Genomic DNA, 15821 nt, shown 5'->3' with positions numbered 1-15821 from the left:
GTAGGTCTCGGAAAAAAAAAAAGAGTCTGGAGACCCCCGGGCAGTTTTTAGGCCAAAATTTTCACGGGCAAAAATATTTTTGCCCTATCCTATTTTTAGGCTTTTCTGAGTCTTTTGAGCCACGTGCCATCATAGTGATTTTTTGTCGCACTTTTTCGTCGTCGCTGCCCTGATTTCCGAAAAAAAAAGTGAAAAAAAAATTTCGTGCCCATCCTATCAGTTTGACGAGGGAAGAGTTTTGAGACACTCGCCATTATAGTAATTTTTCGCAAAAAAAAAGAGGAGCGCAAAAAAAAAGAGGAGCGCAAAAAAAAAAAAGAGGAGCGCAAAAAAAAAGCGAAAAAAAAAAGTTCCAGAGTGTGTTTTTCCCTTATTTACGTGCAGCGCCGTGATTTTGTTAGTGTTCTAGGCTCGCGTCTCTAGCACGGTCTAGCCTAGGACCAGCACAGTACCGTCATTGAGCGTTTATTCAACTTTGCATCTCTGAATTGATTATTGCTGACCCTTTTTGCTACCATACTATAAGCCTTCCCAGCTCCACATACCTCTACGTCGTGCGTTTGACTCTCCCTGGCAATCGCTCTATCCAAGCTTTTGAGAGTTTTGACTACAACGGTTGCCGATCACCGCCTGCTGTTGGGTAAGAACTGGTAAGAATTTGAGATTTGCTTGACGGATTTGTGACACCCGCCACCACCACCTCTTGTTAGTATTCTATAGGATCATATTCTTGTGTGTTTTCTATTGTTGCTAACCATGGCAGGATCACAAGCCGACGAGACTGACTGGGAGAACATGACGAATCAGGAGTTGCATGATAAATTTCAGCAAATGATGAATGGACAGGTGCAGGATGTGCTAAACAGATTTGAAGAGGCCATGGAGAAGATAGATGACATGGAGAAGACGTTCGAAACAAAGCTCGATGACAGGTTTAATGAATTGCTCGCGCGTCTTCCACCACCACCACCGGCTGCACCTAACGCACCTCTACAACAACAACAACGACGACTACCTACACATCGTGAAACAGCCCTCCGCCGAGCGAGCCGTATCCCTCTTGCACCTGGCCAAACTATTGGTGCTGCTGTTGCTACTTCTGTGGCTCCTGCTGCTGATGCGGAGGAGGATGATTTTGCTGGCGATTACGAGGATGAGGTTGATCAAAATCAGAACTACGTGCCACCACCAGCACAGCAACCATCAGGTCGTCCACATGCAAATAATGGCAATGGTAGGGCTCACCCTCAGGTACGAGATCATGACCATCTCCCTAAACTAAAATTGAATATTCCACCATTTGAGGGTAGATATGTTCCTGATATATATCTTACTTGGGAGTTAGAAACTGAACAACGATTTACATGTTTACAATATCCCGAGGAGAGACGTGTTCCTGCTGCTGTTTGTGCATTCACTAGTTTTGCATGTGTTTGGTGGTCTGAGCATTGTAGATTATATCCCATTCCTGCTACTTGGGCTGCTTTGAAAACTGCTATGCGTACTCGTTGGGTTCCACCATATTATCAACGTGAATTACTTCAAAAATTGCAGCGCTTAAGACAGGGAAAAAATTCTATAGAAGAATATTATCAGGAATTACAAACTGGCATGATTAGATGTGGTATTGTTGAGGAGAATGAAGCTATGCTTGCACGTTTTATGGGTGGATTAAATAGAGAGATTCAGACGATTCTAGAGTATAAGGAGTATACTAATATCACTCGTTTATTCCATCTTGCTTGTAAAGCTGAACATGAAGTGCAGGATCGACAGGCATTGGCGCGGACTAACTTTTCTGCAGGTCGACCTTCTTCATGGACACCACGTGCATCATCTACTTCCACACGTTCTGCTTCACCGGCGCCTCCGTCGGCTGCCACCTCCAACCGTGATACAATAAAGCAGGCACAATCACCACTATCTGCCAAGAGCACACCTTCTGGGCCTGCAAAGAGCTCTTCTTCATCCATGGCATCAACAGGGCAAACACATGATATTATTTGTCGACGTTGCAAGGGTGGAGGTCATTATGCGAGAGAATGCCCATCTAAGCGTGTGATGATTGTTACTGAGGATGGTGGGTATGAGTCCGCTAGTGACTATGATGAGGAGACTTTGGCTCTTATTACACGTGACGAACACGGTGGAGACGATTCTGATCATGAGACGCAATACATGGCTCCTGAAGATGCTGACAGGTATGAATGTTTAGTTGCTCAACGTGTTTTGAGTGTGCAGGTTACACAAGCTGAGCAAAATCAGAGGCATAATTTGTTCCATACAAAGGGAGTTGTGAAGGAACGTTCTGTTCGCGTGATCATAGATGGAGGGAGTTGCAACAACTTGGCTAGCATCGAGATGGTGGAGAAGCTATCTCTCACCACAAGACCACATCCACATCCTTACTACATCCAATGGTTCAACAACAGCGGCAAGGTTAAGGTAACACGTACTGTTCGTGTGCATTTTAGTATCTCTACATATGCTGATTATGTTGATTGTGATGTGGTACCGATGCAAGCATGTTCCTTATTACTTGGTAGACCATGGCAATTTGATAAAAATTCTATTCACCATGGTAGAAACAATCAGTATACTCTTGTTCATAAGGATAAAAATATTACTTTGCTTCCTATGACTCCTGATTCCATTTTGAAAGATGATATTAATAGAGCTAATAAAGCAAAACAGGAGAAAACTAAGAGTGAAAATCAGATTGTGGCAAAAGAATTTGAGCAACAAATGCAGCCTAATAATAATAAACAATCTAGTGTTGCTTCTGAAATTAAATTGAAAAGTGCATGTTTACTTGCCACCAAATCTGATATTGATGATCTAGATTTTAGCAAATCTGTTTGCTATGCTTTTGTGTGCAAAGAGGCATTATTTTCATTCGAGGACGTGCCTTCCTCTTTGCCTCCTGCTGTCACTAACATTTTGCAGGAGTTTGCCGACGTCTTTCCACAAGACGTGCCACCGGGATTACCACCTATTCGCGGGATTGAGCATCAAATTGACTTAATTCCCGGTGCATCATTACCCAACCGGGCACCATACCGTACCAATCCAGAGGAGACGAAGGAGATTATGCGTCAAGTACAAGAACTGCTCGACAAAGGTTATATACGCGAATCCCTTAGTCCTTGTGCTGTTCCTATCATTTTAGTGCCGAAAAAGGATGGTACGTCGTGTATGTGCGTTGATTGTAGAGGCATTAATAATATTACTATTCGTTATCGTCATCCTATTCCTAGGCTAGATGATATGCTTGATGAATTGAGTGGCTCTACAATATTCTCCAAAGTTGATTTGCGTAGTGGTTACCATCAAATTCGTATGAAATTGGGAGATGAATGGAAAACAGCATTTAAAACTAAGTTTGGATTATATGAGTGGTTAGTCATGCCTTTTGGGTTAACTAATGCACCTAGTACTTTCATGAGGTTAATGAACGAAGTTTTACGTGCTTTCATTGGACGATTTGTGGTAGTTTACTTTGATGACATATTGATTTATAGCAAATCTTTGGAGGAACATTTGGAACATTTACGTGCTGTTTTTATTGCTCTACGTGATGCACGTTTGTTTGGTAACCTTGGAAAGTGCACCTTTTGCACCGACCGAGTATCTTTTCTTGGCTATGTTGTTACTCCACAGGGAATTGAAGTTGATAAAGCCAAGATTGAAGCTATTGAGAGTTGGCCGCAGCCCAAAACAGTCACACAAGTGAGGAGTTTCCTTGGCCTCGCTGGTTTCTATAGGCGTTTTGTGAGAGATTTCAGCACCATTGCTGCACCTCTCAACGAGCTTACAAAGAAGGATGTACCTTTTGTTTGGGGTACCGCACAGGAAGAAGCCTTCACGGTATTGAAAGATAAGTTGACACATGCTCCTTTACTCCAACTTCCTAATTTCAATAAGACTTTTGAGCTTGAATGTGATGCTAGTGGAATTGGATTAGGAGGTGTGTTATTACAAGATGGAAAACCTGTTGCATACTTTTCTGAAAAATTGAGTGGGCCTAGTCTGAACTATTCTACTTATGATAAAGAATTATATGCTCTTGTTCGGACCTTAGAAACATGGCAACATTATTTATGGCCCAAGGAATTTGTTATACATTCTGATCATGAATCTTTGAAACACATTAAAAGTCAAGCAAAACTGAACCGTCGACATGCTAAATGGGTTGAATTCATTGAGACTTTCCCTTATGTGATTAAACACAAGAAGGGTAAAGAAAATGTTATTGCTGATGCCTTGTCTCGTCGTTATACTATGCTTTCACAACTTGACTTTAAAATATTTGGTTTGGAGACCATCAAGGATCAATATGTTAATGATGCTGAATTTACAGATGTATTGCAGAATTGTAAGGAAGGGAGAACTTGGAACAAGTTCGTTCTTAACAATGGATTTGTGTTTCGTGCTAACAAGCTATGCATTCCAGCTAGCTCCGTTCGTCTTTTGTTGTTGCAGGAGGCGCATGGAGGAGGATTAATGGGACACTTTGGCGTCAAGAAGACGGAGGATATACTTGCTACACATTTCTTTTGGCCAAAGATGAGACGGGATGTTGAGCGTTTTGTTGCTCGCTGCACTACATGTCAAAGAGCTAAGTCACGACTCAATCCTCATGGTTTATATATGCCTTTGCCTGTACCTAGTGTTCCTTGGGAGGATATATCTATGGACTTTGTTTTAGGTTTACCTAGAACAAAGAAGGGGAGGGATAGCATATTTGTTGTCGTGGATAGGTTCTCGAAAATGGCACACTTTATACCATGTCATAAAAGCGATGATGCTGTTAATGTTGCTGATTTGTTCTTTCGTGAAATTATTCGCTTACATGGTGTGCCAAATACTATTGTTTCAGATCGTGATACTAAATTTCTTAGCCACTTTTGGGGATGTTTATGGGCTAAGTTGGGGACTAAGCTGCTTTTTAGTACTACTTGTCACCCCCAGACTGATGGGCAAACTGAAGTAGTCAATAGAATATTGTCTACTATGCTTAGGGCTGTTTTGAAGAATAACAAGAAAATGTGGGAAGAATGCTTGCCTCATATTGAATTTGCTTATAATCGTTCATTGCATTCTACTACTAAGATGTGCCCTTTTGAAATTGTGTATGGTTTCCTACCTCGTGCACCTATTGATTTGTTGCCTCTTCCATCTTCGGAGAAGGTTAATTTTGATGCTAAAGAACGTTCTGAATTGATTTTGAAAATGCATGAGTTAACTAAGGAAAACATTGAGCGTATGAATGCTAAATATAAACTTGCTGGAGATAAGGGTAGAAAACATGTTGTGTTTGCACCTGGAGATCTTGTTTGGTTACATTTGCGTAAAGATAGATTTCCTAATCTGCGCAAATCAAAGCTAATGCCACGTGCTGATGGTCCTTTTAAGGTTTTAGAGAAAATAAATGATAATGCATATAAACTTGAGCTACCTGCAGATTTTGGGGTTAGTCCCACTTTTAATATTGCAGATTTGAAGCCTTATTTGGGTGAGGAAGATGAGCTTCCGTCGAGGACGACTTCATTTCAAGAAGGGGAGGATGATGAGGACATCAATACCATTGTTACACCCACAGCCCCTACTGTTACATATACTGGACCAATTACTAGAGCTCGCGCACGCCAATTAAATTACCAGGTACTTTCGTTTCTTGGTAATGATTCTAATGTTCATGAGATTATGATGCTGCCTAAATTGGATACATTTGTTTTGCTTTCAAATGAAGGGCCTAGCTTGGAGAAGGATGAACATTGGAGCAAGAACACGCATGAAGTTGATGGCATGCGCAAGGGGATCAAGAACGGAGTTACAAGTGATGATTTCAGGACTTTGAAGCCGCCATAAGGAGTGCATTAAGCCATGGACGAAATATACAAGATGCCACTTCATAATATTCGTCCATAGGCTATTCTAGGTGCTGCGTCACCTTATTAATGGGCCAGGCCCATGTAATTTCGAAATACTTAAGTATAGGCTATTTTTAGAGTCCGTATGTGTGGGGGAAACAAGAGTTAGGGTTGGTTTCGGACCCCACCCTCAAGGGCCACGAAATTCCCCTCTCTTCCTCCATATATACAGCCCTTAGGGCGTCGTTTAGACTTTGGGTTTTGTTTAGATTAAAAGTTCGCCATAGCTGCAACTTCGCGTACTTCGTTTGTGTCCAACGACCAGACCAAGACGTCACAGAACCCCACCTTGATCAATAAAGCTTTCATCTTATATTCGCAATATCCAGATTGCAATCTCAGTTTCTTGCTTGTTCTTCGTTTGCTCGCAGGAAACAGGCCCTCGTGGTCAGGTTGATCGTGCTCCGGCGTGGTCAATAACCCCTCGGAAGTTGGTTTAGCGATTGCTAAGGCGCGACGTCTCGCACGTTCGTAGTCGGATCGTCAAGGTCGACTCCCACAGAAAACGATAGCCACCATCTCATCGAAACATCGGGACACCTTTGCCTCTATCAATCCGTATCCATATACCACCACCAATCCGTATCCATATACCACCACCAATCCGTATCCATATACCACCACCGCTACCATATACCACCACCGCTGCCATATACCACAACCATATATCCACCACCAATCCGAGTTCTTCTCATATTAGATTTGTTCTTGAGATCAATCTCAATTCCGATTCGTGTTTCCTTGCCTGCATAGGTCTCGAAAAAAAAAGAGTCTGGAGACCCCCGGGCAGTTTTTAGGCCAAAATTTTCTCGGGCAATTTTTTTCCCTATCCTATTTTTAGGCTTTTCTGAGTCTTTTGAACCATGTGCCATCATAGTGATTTTTTGTCGCACTTTTTCATCGTCGCTGCCCTGATTTCCGAAAAAAAGTGAATTTTTTTTTTGCCCATCCTATCAGTTTGACAAGGGAAGAGTTTTGAGACACTCGCCATTATAGTGATTTTTCGAAAAAAAAGAGGAGCGCAAAAAAAGGAGCGCAAAAAAAGAGCGAAAAAAAAGAGTTCCAGAGTGTGCTTTTCCCTTATTTACGTGCAGCGCCGTGATTTTGTTAGTGTTCTAGGCTCGCGTCTCTAGCACGGTCTAGCCTGGGACCAGCACAGTACCGTCGTTGAGCGTTTATTCAACTTTGCATCTCTGAATTGATTATTGCTGACCCTTTTTGCTACCATACTATAAGCCTTCCCAGCTCCACATACATCTACGTCGTGCGTTTGACTCTCCCTGGCAATCGCTCAATCCAAGCTTTTGACAGTTTTTGACTACAACGGTTGCCGATCACCGCCTGCTGCTGGGTAAGAACTGGTAAGAATTTGAGATTTGCTTGACGGATTTGTGACACCCGCCACCACCACCTCTTGTTAGTATTCTGTAGGATCATATTCTTGTGTGTTTCTATTGTTGCTAACCATGGCAGGATCACAAGCCGACGAGACTGACTGGGAGAACATGACGAATAAGGAGTTGCATGATAAATTTCAGCAAATGATGAATGGACAGGTGCAAGATGTGCTAAACAGATTTGAAGAGGCCATGGAGAAGATAGATGACATGGAGAAGACGTTCGAAACAAAGCTCGATAACAGGTTTAATGAATTGCTCGCGCGTCTTCCACCACCACCACCGGCTGCACCTAACGCACCTCTACAACAACAACAACAACAACGACTACCTACACATCGTGAAACAGCCCTCCGCCGAGCGAGCCGTCTCCCTCTTGCACCTGGCCAAACTGTTGGTGCTGCTGTTGATACTTCTGTGGCTCCTGCTGCTGATGCGGAGGAGGATGATTTTGCCGGCGATTACGAGGATGAGGTTGATCAAAATCAGAACTACGTGCCATCAACAGCACAGCAACCACCAGGTCGTCCACATGCAAATAGTGGCAATGGTAGGGCTCACCCTCAGGTACGAGATCATGACCATCTCCCTAAACTAAAATTGAATATTCCACCATTTGAGGGTAGATATGTTCCTGATATATATCTTACTTGGGAGTTAGAAACTGAACAACGATTTACATGTTTACAATATCCCGAGGAGAGACGTGTTCCTGCTGCTGTTTGTGCATTCACTAGTTTTGCATGTGTTTGGTGGTCTGAGCATTGTAGATTATATCATATTCCTGCTACTTGGGCTGCTTTGAAAACTGCTATGCGTACTCGTTGGGTTCCACCATATTATCAACATGAATTACTTCAAAAATTGCAGCGTTTAAGACAAGGAAAAAATTCTGTAGAAGAATATTATCAGGAATTACAAACTGGCATGATTAGATGTGGTATTGTTGAGGAGAATGAAGCTATGCTTGCACGTTTTATGGGTGGATTAAATAGAGAGATTCAGACCATCCTAGAGTATAAGGAGTATAATAATATCACTCATTTATTCCATCTTGCTTGTAAAGCTGAACGTGAAGTGCAGGATCGACAGGCATTGGCGCGAACTAACTTTTCTACAGGTCGATCTTCATCATGGACACCACGTGCATCCTCTACTTCCACTCCACCAGCACCTCCATCAGGTGCCACCTCCAGCCGTGATACAAGAAAGCAGGCACAACCACCACTATCTACAAAGAGCACACCTGCTGGACATGCGCAGAGCTCTTCTTCTTCCATGGCATCAACAGGGCACAGAAGTGATATTATTTGTCGTCGTTGTAAGGGAAGAGGATATTTTGCAAGAGAATGCCAATCTCAGCGTGTGATGATTGCTACTGAGGATGGTGGGTATGAGTCCGCTAGTGACTATGATGAGGAGACTTTGGCTCTTATTACACGTGAAGAACACAGTGGAGATGATTCGGATCATGAGACGCAATACATGGCTGCTGAAGATGCTGACAGGTATGAATGTTTAGTTCTCAACGTGTTTTGAGTGTGCAGGTTACACAAGATGAGCAAAATCAGAGGCATAATTTGTTCCATACAAAGGGAGTTGTGAAGGAACGTTCTGTTCGCGTCATCATAGATGGAGGGAGCTGCAATAACTTGGCTAGCATGGAGATGGTGGAGAAGCTATCTCTCACCACGAGACCACGTCCACATCCTTACTACATCCAATGGTTCAACAACAGCGGCAAGGTTAAGGTAACACGTACTGTTCGTGTGCATTTTAGTATCTCTACATATGCTGATTATGTTGATTGTGATGTGGTACCTATGCAAGCATGTTCCTTATTACTTGGTAGACCATGGCAATTTGATAAAAATTCTATTCACCATGGTAGAAACAATCAGTATACTCTTGTTCATAAGGATAAAAATATTACTTTGCTTCCTATTACTCCTGATTCCATTTTGAAAGATGATATTAATAGAACTAATAAAGCAAAACAGGAGAAAAATAAGAGTGAAAATCAGATTGTGGCAAAAGAATTTGAGCAACAAATGCAGCCTAATAATAATAAACAATCTAGTGTTGCTTCTGAAATTAAATTGAAGAGTGCATGTTTACTTGCCACCAAATCTGATATTGATGATCTAGGTTTTAGCAAATCTGTTTGCTATGCTTTTGTGTGCAAAGAGGCATTATTTTCATTTGAGGACGTGCCTTCCTCTTTGCCTCCTGCTGTCACTAACATTTTGCAGGAGTTCGCTGACGTCTTTCCACAAGACGTGCCACCGGGATTACCACCTATTCGAGGGATTGAGCATCAAATTGACTTAATTCCTGGTGCTTCGCTACCCAACCGTGCACCATACCGTACCAATCCAGAGGAGATGAAGGAGATTATGCGTCAAGTACAGGAGCTACTCGACAAAGGTTATATACACGAATCTCTTAGTCCTTGTGTTGTTCCTATTATACTAGTGCCTAAAAAGGATGGTACGTCGCGTATGTGTGTTGATTGTAGAGGCATTAATAATATTACTATTCGTTATCGTCATCCTATTCCTAGGCTTGATGATATGCTTGATGAATTGAGTGGCTCTACAATATTCTCCAAAGTTGATTTGCGTAGTGGATACCATCAAATTCGTATGAAATTGGGAGATGAATGGGAAACAGCATTTAAAACTAAGTTTGGTTTATATGAGTGGTTAGTCACGCCTTTTGGGTTAACTAATGCGCCTAGTACTTTTATGAGATTAATGAATGAAGTTTTACGTGCTTTCATTGGACGATTTGTGGTAGTCTATTTTGATGATATACTGATTTATAGCAAATCTTTGGAAGCACATTTGGAACATTTACGTGTTGTTTTTATCGCTCTACGTGATGCACGTTTGTTTGGTAACCTTGGGAAGTGCACCTTTTGCACCGAATGAGTATCTTTTCTTGGCTATGTTGTTACTCCACAGGGAATTGAAGTTGATAAAGCCAAGATTGAAGCTATTGAGAGTTGGCCGCAGCCCAAAACGGTCACACAAGTGAGGAGTTTCCTTGGCCTCGCTGGTTTCTATAGGCGTTTTGTGAGAGATTTCAGCACCATTGCTGCACCTCTCAATGAGCTTACAAAGAAGGATGTGCCTTTTGTTTGGGGTACCGCACAGGAAGAAGCCTTCACGATATTGAAAGATAAGTTGATACATGCTCCTTTACTCCAACTTCCTGATTTTAATAAGACTTTTGAGCTTGAATGTGATGCTAGTGGAATTGGATTAGGAGGTGTGTTATTACAAGATGGCAAACCTGTTGCATACTTTTCTGAAAAATTGAGTGGGCCTAGTCTGAACTATTCTACTTATGATAAAGAATTATATGCTCTTGTTCGGACTTTAGAAACATGGCAACATTATTTGTGGCCCAAAGAATTTGTTATACATTCTGATCATGAATCTTTGAAACACATTAAAAGTCAAGCAAAACTGAATCGTAGACATGCTAAATGGGTTGAATTCATTGAGACTTTCCCTTATGTCATTAAACACAAGAAGGGTAAAGAAAATGTTATTGCTGATGCATTGTCTCGTCGTTATACTATGCTTTCACAACTTGACTTTAAAATATTTGGTTTGGAGACCATCAAAGATCAATATGTTCATGATGCTGAATTTAAAGATGTATTGCAGAATTGTAAGGAAGGGAGAACTTGGAACAAGTTCGTTCTTAACGATGGATTTGTGTTTCGTGCTAACAAGCTATGCATTCCAGCTAGCTCCTTTCGTCTTTTGTTGTAGCAGGAGGCGCATGGAGGAGGATTAATGGTACACTTTGGCGTAAAGAAGACGGAGGATATACTTGCTACACATTTCTTTTGGCCAAAGATGAGACGGGATGTTGAGCGTTTTGTTACTCGCTGCACTACATGTCAAAGAGCTAAGTCACGACTCAATCCTCATGGTTTATATATGCCTTTTCCTGTACCTAGTGTTCCTTGGGAGGATATATCTATGGACTTTGTTTTAGGTTTACCTCGAACAAAGAAGGGGAGGGATAGCATATTTGTTGTCGTGGATAGGTTCTCGAAAATGGCACACTTTATACCATGTCATAAAAGCGATGATGCTGTTAATGTTGCTGATTTGTTCTTTCGTGAAATTATTCGCTTACATGGTGTGCCAAATACTATTGTTTCAGATCATGATACTAAATTTCTTAGCCACTTTTGGAGATGTTTATGGGCTAAGTTGGGGAATAAACTGCTTTTTAGTACTACTTGTCACCCCCAAACTGATGGACAAACTGAAGTAGTCAATAGAACATTGTCTACTCTGCTTAGGGCTGTTTTCAAGAATAATAAGAAAATGTGGGAAGAATGCTTGCCTCATATTGAATTTGCTTATAATCGTTCATTGCATTCTACTACTAAGATGTGCCCTTTTGAAATTGTGTATGGTTTCCTACCTCGTGCACCTATTGATTTGTTGCCTCTTCCATCTTCGGAGAAGGTTGATTTTGATGCTAAAGAATGTTCTGAATTGATTTTAAAAATGCATGAGTTAACTAAGGAAAACATTGAGCGTATGAATGCTAAATATAAACTTGCTGGATATAAGGGTAGAAAACATGTTGTGTTTTGATGAGGACATCAATACCATTGTTACACCCACAGCCCCTACTGTTACATATACTGGACCAATTACTAGAGCTCGCGCACGCCAATTAAATTACCAGGTACTTTCGTTTCTTGGTAATGATTCTAATGTTCATGAGATTATGATGCTGCCTAAATTGGATACATTTGTTTTGCTTACAAATGAAGGTCCTAGCTTGGAGAAGGATGAACATTGGAGCAAGAACACGAATGGAGTTGATAGCATGCGCAAGGGGATCAAGAACGGAGTTACAAGTGATGATTTCAGGACTTTGAAGCCGCCATAAGGAGTGCATGAAGCCTTGGACGAAATATACAAGATGCCACTTCATAATATTCGTCCATAGGCTATTCTAGGTGCTGCGTCACCTTATTAATGGGCCAGGCCCATGTAATTTCGAAATACTTAAGTATAGGCTATTTTTAGAGTCCGTATGTGTGGGGAAACAAGAGTTAGGGTTGGTTTCGGACCCCACCCTCAAGGGCCACGAAATTCCCCTCTCTTCCTCCATATATACAGCCCTTAGGGCGTCGTTTAGACTTGGGTTTTGTTTAGATTAAAAGTTCGCCATAGCTGCAACTTCGCGTACTTCGTTTGTGTCCAACGACCAGACCAAGACGTCACAGAACCCCACCTTGATCAATAAAGCTTTCATCTTATATTCGCAATATCCAGATTGCAATCTCAGCTTCTTGCTTGTTCTTCGTTTGCTCGCAGGAAACAGGCCCTCGTGGTCAGGTTGATCGTGCTCCGGCGTGGTCAATAACCCCTCGGAAGTTGGTTTAGCGATTGCTAAGGCGCGACGTCTCGCACGTTCGTAGTCGGATCGTCAAGGTCGACTCCCACAGAAAACGATAGCCACCATCTCATCGAAACATCGGGACACCTTTGCCTCTATCAAGTGGTATCAGATTTCCAGGTTGCTCGGTGAGATTTTACAGTTTTTCGTAGATTAGATTGAGTCTGTTCTTCATACCTACAGTCCACGAAAAAGCCACAAAAAAAATTAGGGTTAGTTCATCATATCCGAACCAATCTGAGCCTTTGCATAATCTTTTTAGGGTTTTTGCTTTGTTGAATTTGCGGTTGCATCGTCGTGTCAAGTTGCTGGTCTTAGAGTCTAGTCTTTTAGAGTTTCGAGTTCTGGTCATAAGTTGTCACGCCGCCGCCGCACCATCATCATCGCCCATCTACCACTTTTGCTTATCCGCCACCGCTTTGAATCCATATCCATATACCACCACCAATCCGTATCCATATACCACCACCAATCTGTATTCATATACCACCACCGCTACCATATACCACCACCGCTGCCATATACCACAACCATATATCCACCACCAATCCGAGTTCTTCTCATATTAGGTTTGTTCTTGAGATCAATCTCAATTCCGATTCGTGTTTCCTTGCCTGCGTAGGTCTCGAAAAAAAAAGAGTCTGGAGACCCCCGGGCAGTTTTTAGGCCAAAATTTTCTCGGGCAAAATTTTTTTTTCCCTATCCTATTTTTAGGCTTTTCTGAGTCTTTTGAGCCACGTGCCATCATAGTGATTTTTTGTCGCACTTTTTCGTCGTCGCTGCCCTGATTTCCGAAAAAAAAAGTGGAAAAAAAATTTTCGTGCCCATACTATCAGTTTGACGAGGGAAGAGTTTTGAGACACTCGCCGTTATAGTAATTTTTCGCAAAAAAAAAGAGGAGCGCAAAAAAAAAAGAGGAGCGCAAAAAAAAAAAAGAGGAGCGCAAAAAAAAAGCGAAAAAAAAAAGTTCCAGAGTGTGCTTTTCCCTTATTTACGTGCAGCGCCGTGATTTTGTTAGTGTTCTAGGCTCGCGTCTGTAGCACGGTCTAGCCTAGGACCAGCACAGTACCGTCGTTGAGCGTTTATTCAACTTTGCATCTCTGAATTGATTATTGCTGACCCTTTTTGCTACCATACTATAAGCCTTCCCAGCTCCACATACCTCTACGTCGTGCGTTTGACTCTCCCTGGCAATCGCTCTATCCAAGCTTTTGAGAGTTTTGACTACAACGGTTGCCGATCACCGCCTGCGGCTGGGTAAGAACTGGTAAGAATTTGTGATTTTCTTGACGGATTTGTGACACCCGCCACCACCACCTCTTGTTAGTATTCTGTAGGATCATATTCTTGTGTGTTTTCTATTGTTGCTAACCATGGCAGGATCACAAGCCGACGAGACTGACTGGGAGAACATGACGAATCAGGAGTTGCATGATAAATTTCAGCAAATGATGAATGGACAGGTGCAGGATGTGCTAAACAGATTTGAAGAGGCCATGGAGAAGATAGATGACATGGAGAAGACGTTCGAAACAAAGCTCGATGACAGGTTTAATGAATTGCTCGCGCGTCTTCCACCACCACCACCGGCTGCACCTAACGCACCTCTACAACAACAACAACGACGACTACCTACACATCGTGAAACAGCCCTCCGCCGAGCGAGCCGTCTCCCTCTTGCACCTGGCCAAACTGTTGGTGCTGCTGTTGCTACTTCTGTGGCTCCTGCTGCTGATGCGGAGGAGGATGATTTTGCTGGCGATTACGAGGATGAGGTTGATCAAAATCAGAACTACGTGCCACCACCAGCACAGCAACCATCAGGTCGTCCACATGCAAATAATGGCAATGGTAGGGCTCACCCTCAGGTACGAGATCATGACCATCTCCCTAAACTAAAATTGAATATTCCACCATTTGAGGGTAGATATGTTCCTGATATATATCTTACTTGGGAGTTAGAAACTGAACAACGATTTACATGTTTACAATATCCCGAGGAGCGACGTGTTCCTGCTGCTGTTTGTGCATTCACTAGTTTTGCATGTGTTTGGTGGTCTGAGCATTGTAGATTATATCCCATTCCTGCTACTTGGGCTGCTTTGAAAACTGCTATGCGTACTCGTTGGGTTCCACCATATTATCAACGTGAATTACTTCAAAAATTGCAGCGCTTAAGACAGGGAAAAAATTCTGTAGAAGAATATTATCAGGAATTACAAACTGGCATGATTAGATGTGGTATTGTTGAGGAGAATGAAGCTATGCTTGCACGTTTTATGGGTGGATTAAATAGAGAGATTCAGACGATTCTAGAGTATAAGGAGTATACTAATATCACTCGTTTATTCCATCTTGCTTGTAAAGCTGAACGTGAAGTGCAGGATCGACAGGCATTGGCGCGGACTAACTTTTCTGCAGGTCGACCTTCTTCATGGACACCACGTGCATCATCTACTTCCACACGTTCTGCTTCACCGGCGCCTCCGTCGGCTGCCACCTCCAACCGTGATACAATAAAGCAGGCACAATCACCACTATCTGCCAAGAGCGCACCTTCTGGGCCTGCAAAGAGCTCTTCTTCATCCATGGCATCAACAGGGCAGACACATGATATTATTTGTCGACGTTGCAAGGGTGGAGGTCATTATGCGAGAGAATGCCCATCTAAGCGTGTGATGATTGTTACTGAGGATGGTGGGTATGAGTCCGCTAGTGACTATGATGAGGAGACTTTGGCTCTTATTACACGTGACGAACACGGTGGAGACGATTCTGATCATGAGACGCAATACATGGCTCCTGAAGATGCTGACAGGTATGAATGTTTAGTTGCTCAACGTGTTTTGAGTGTGCAGGTTACACAAGCTGAGCAAAATCAGAGGCATAATTTGTTCCATACAAAGGGAGTTGTGAAGGAACGTTCTGTTCGCGTGATCATAGATGGAGGGAGTTGCAACAACTTGGCTAGCATCGAGATGGTGGAGAAGCTATCTCTCACCACAAGACCACATCCACATCCTTACTACATCCAATGGTTCAACAACAG

This window comes from Triticum urartu, chromosome 3A, assembly GCF_056163025.1.
Source record: "Triticum urartu cultivar PI428250 chromosome 3A, HENAU_Tu73, whole genome shotgun sequence".
NCBI lineage: Eukaryota > Viridiplantae > Streptophyta > Magnoliopsida > Poales > Poaceae > Triticum > Triticum urartu.
The sequence above is the reverse complement of the archived record's forward strand: the minus strand, read 5'-3'. Positions refer to the sequence as shown.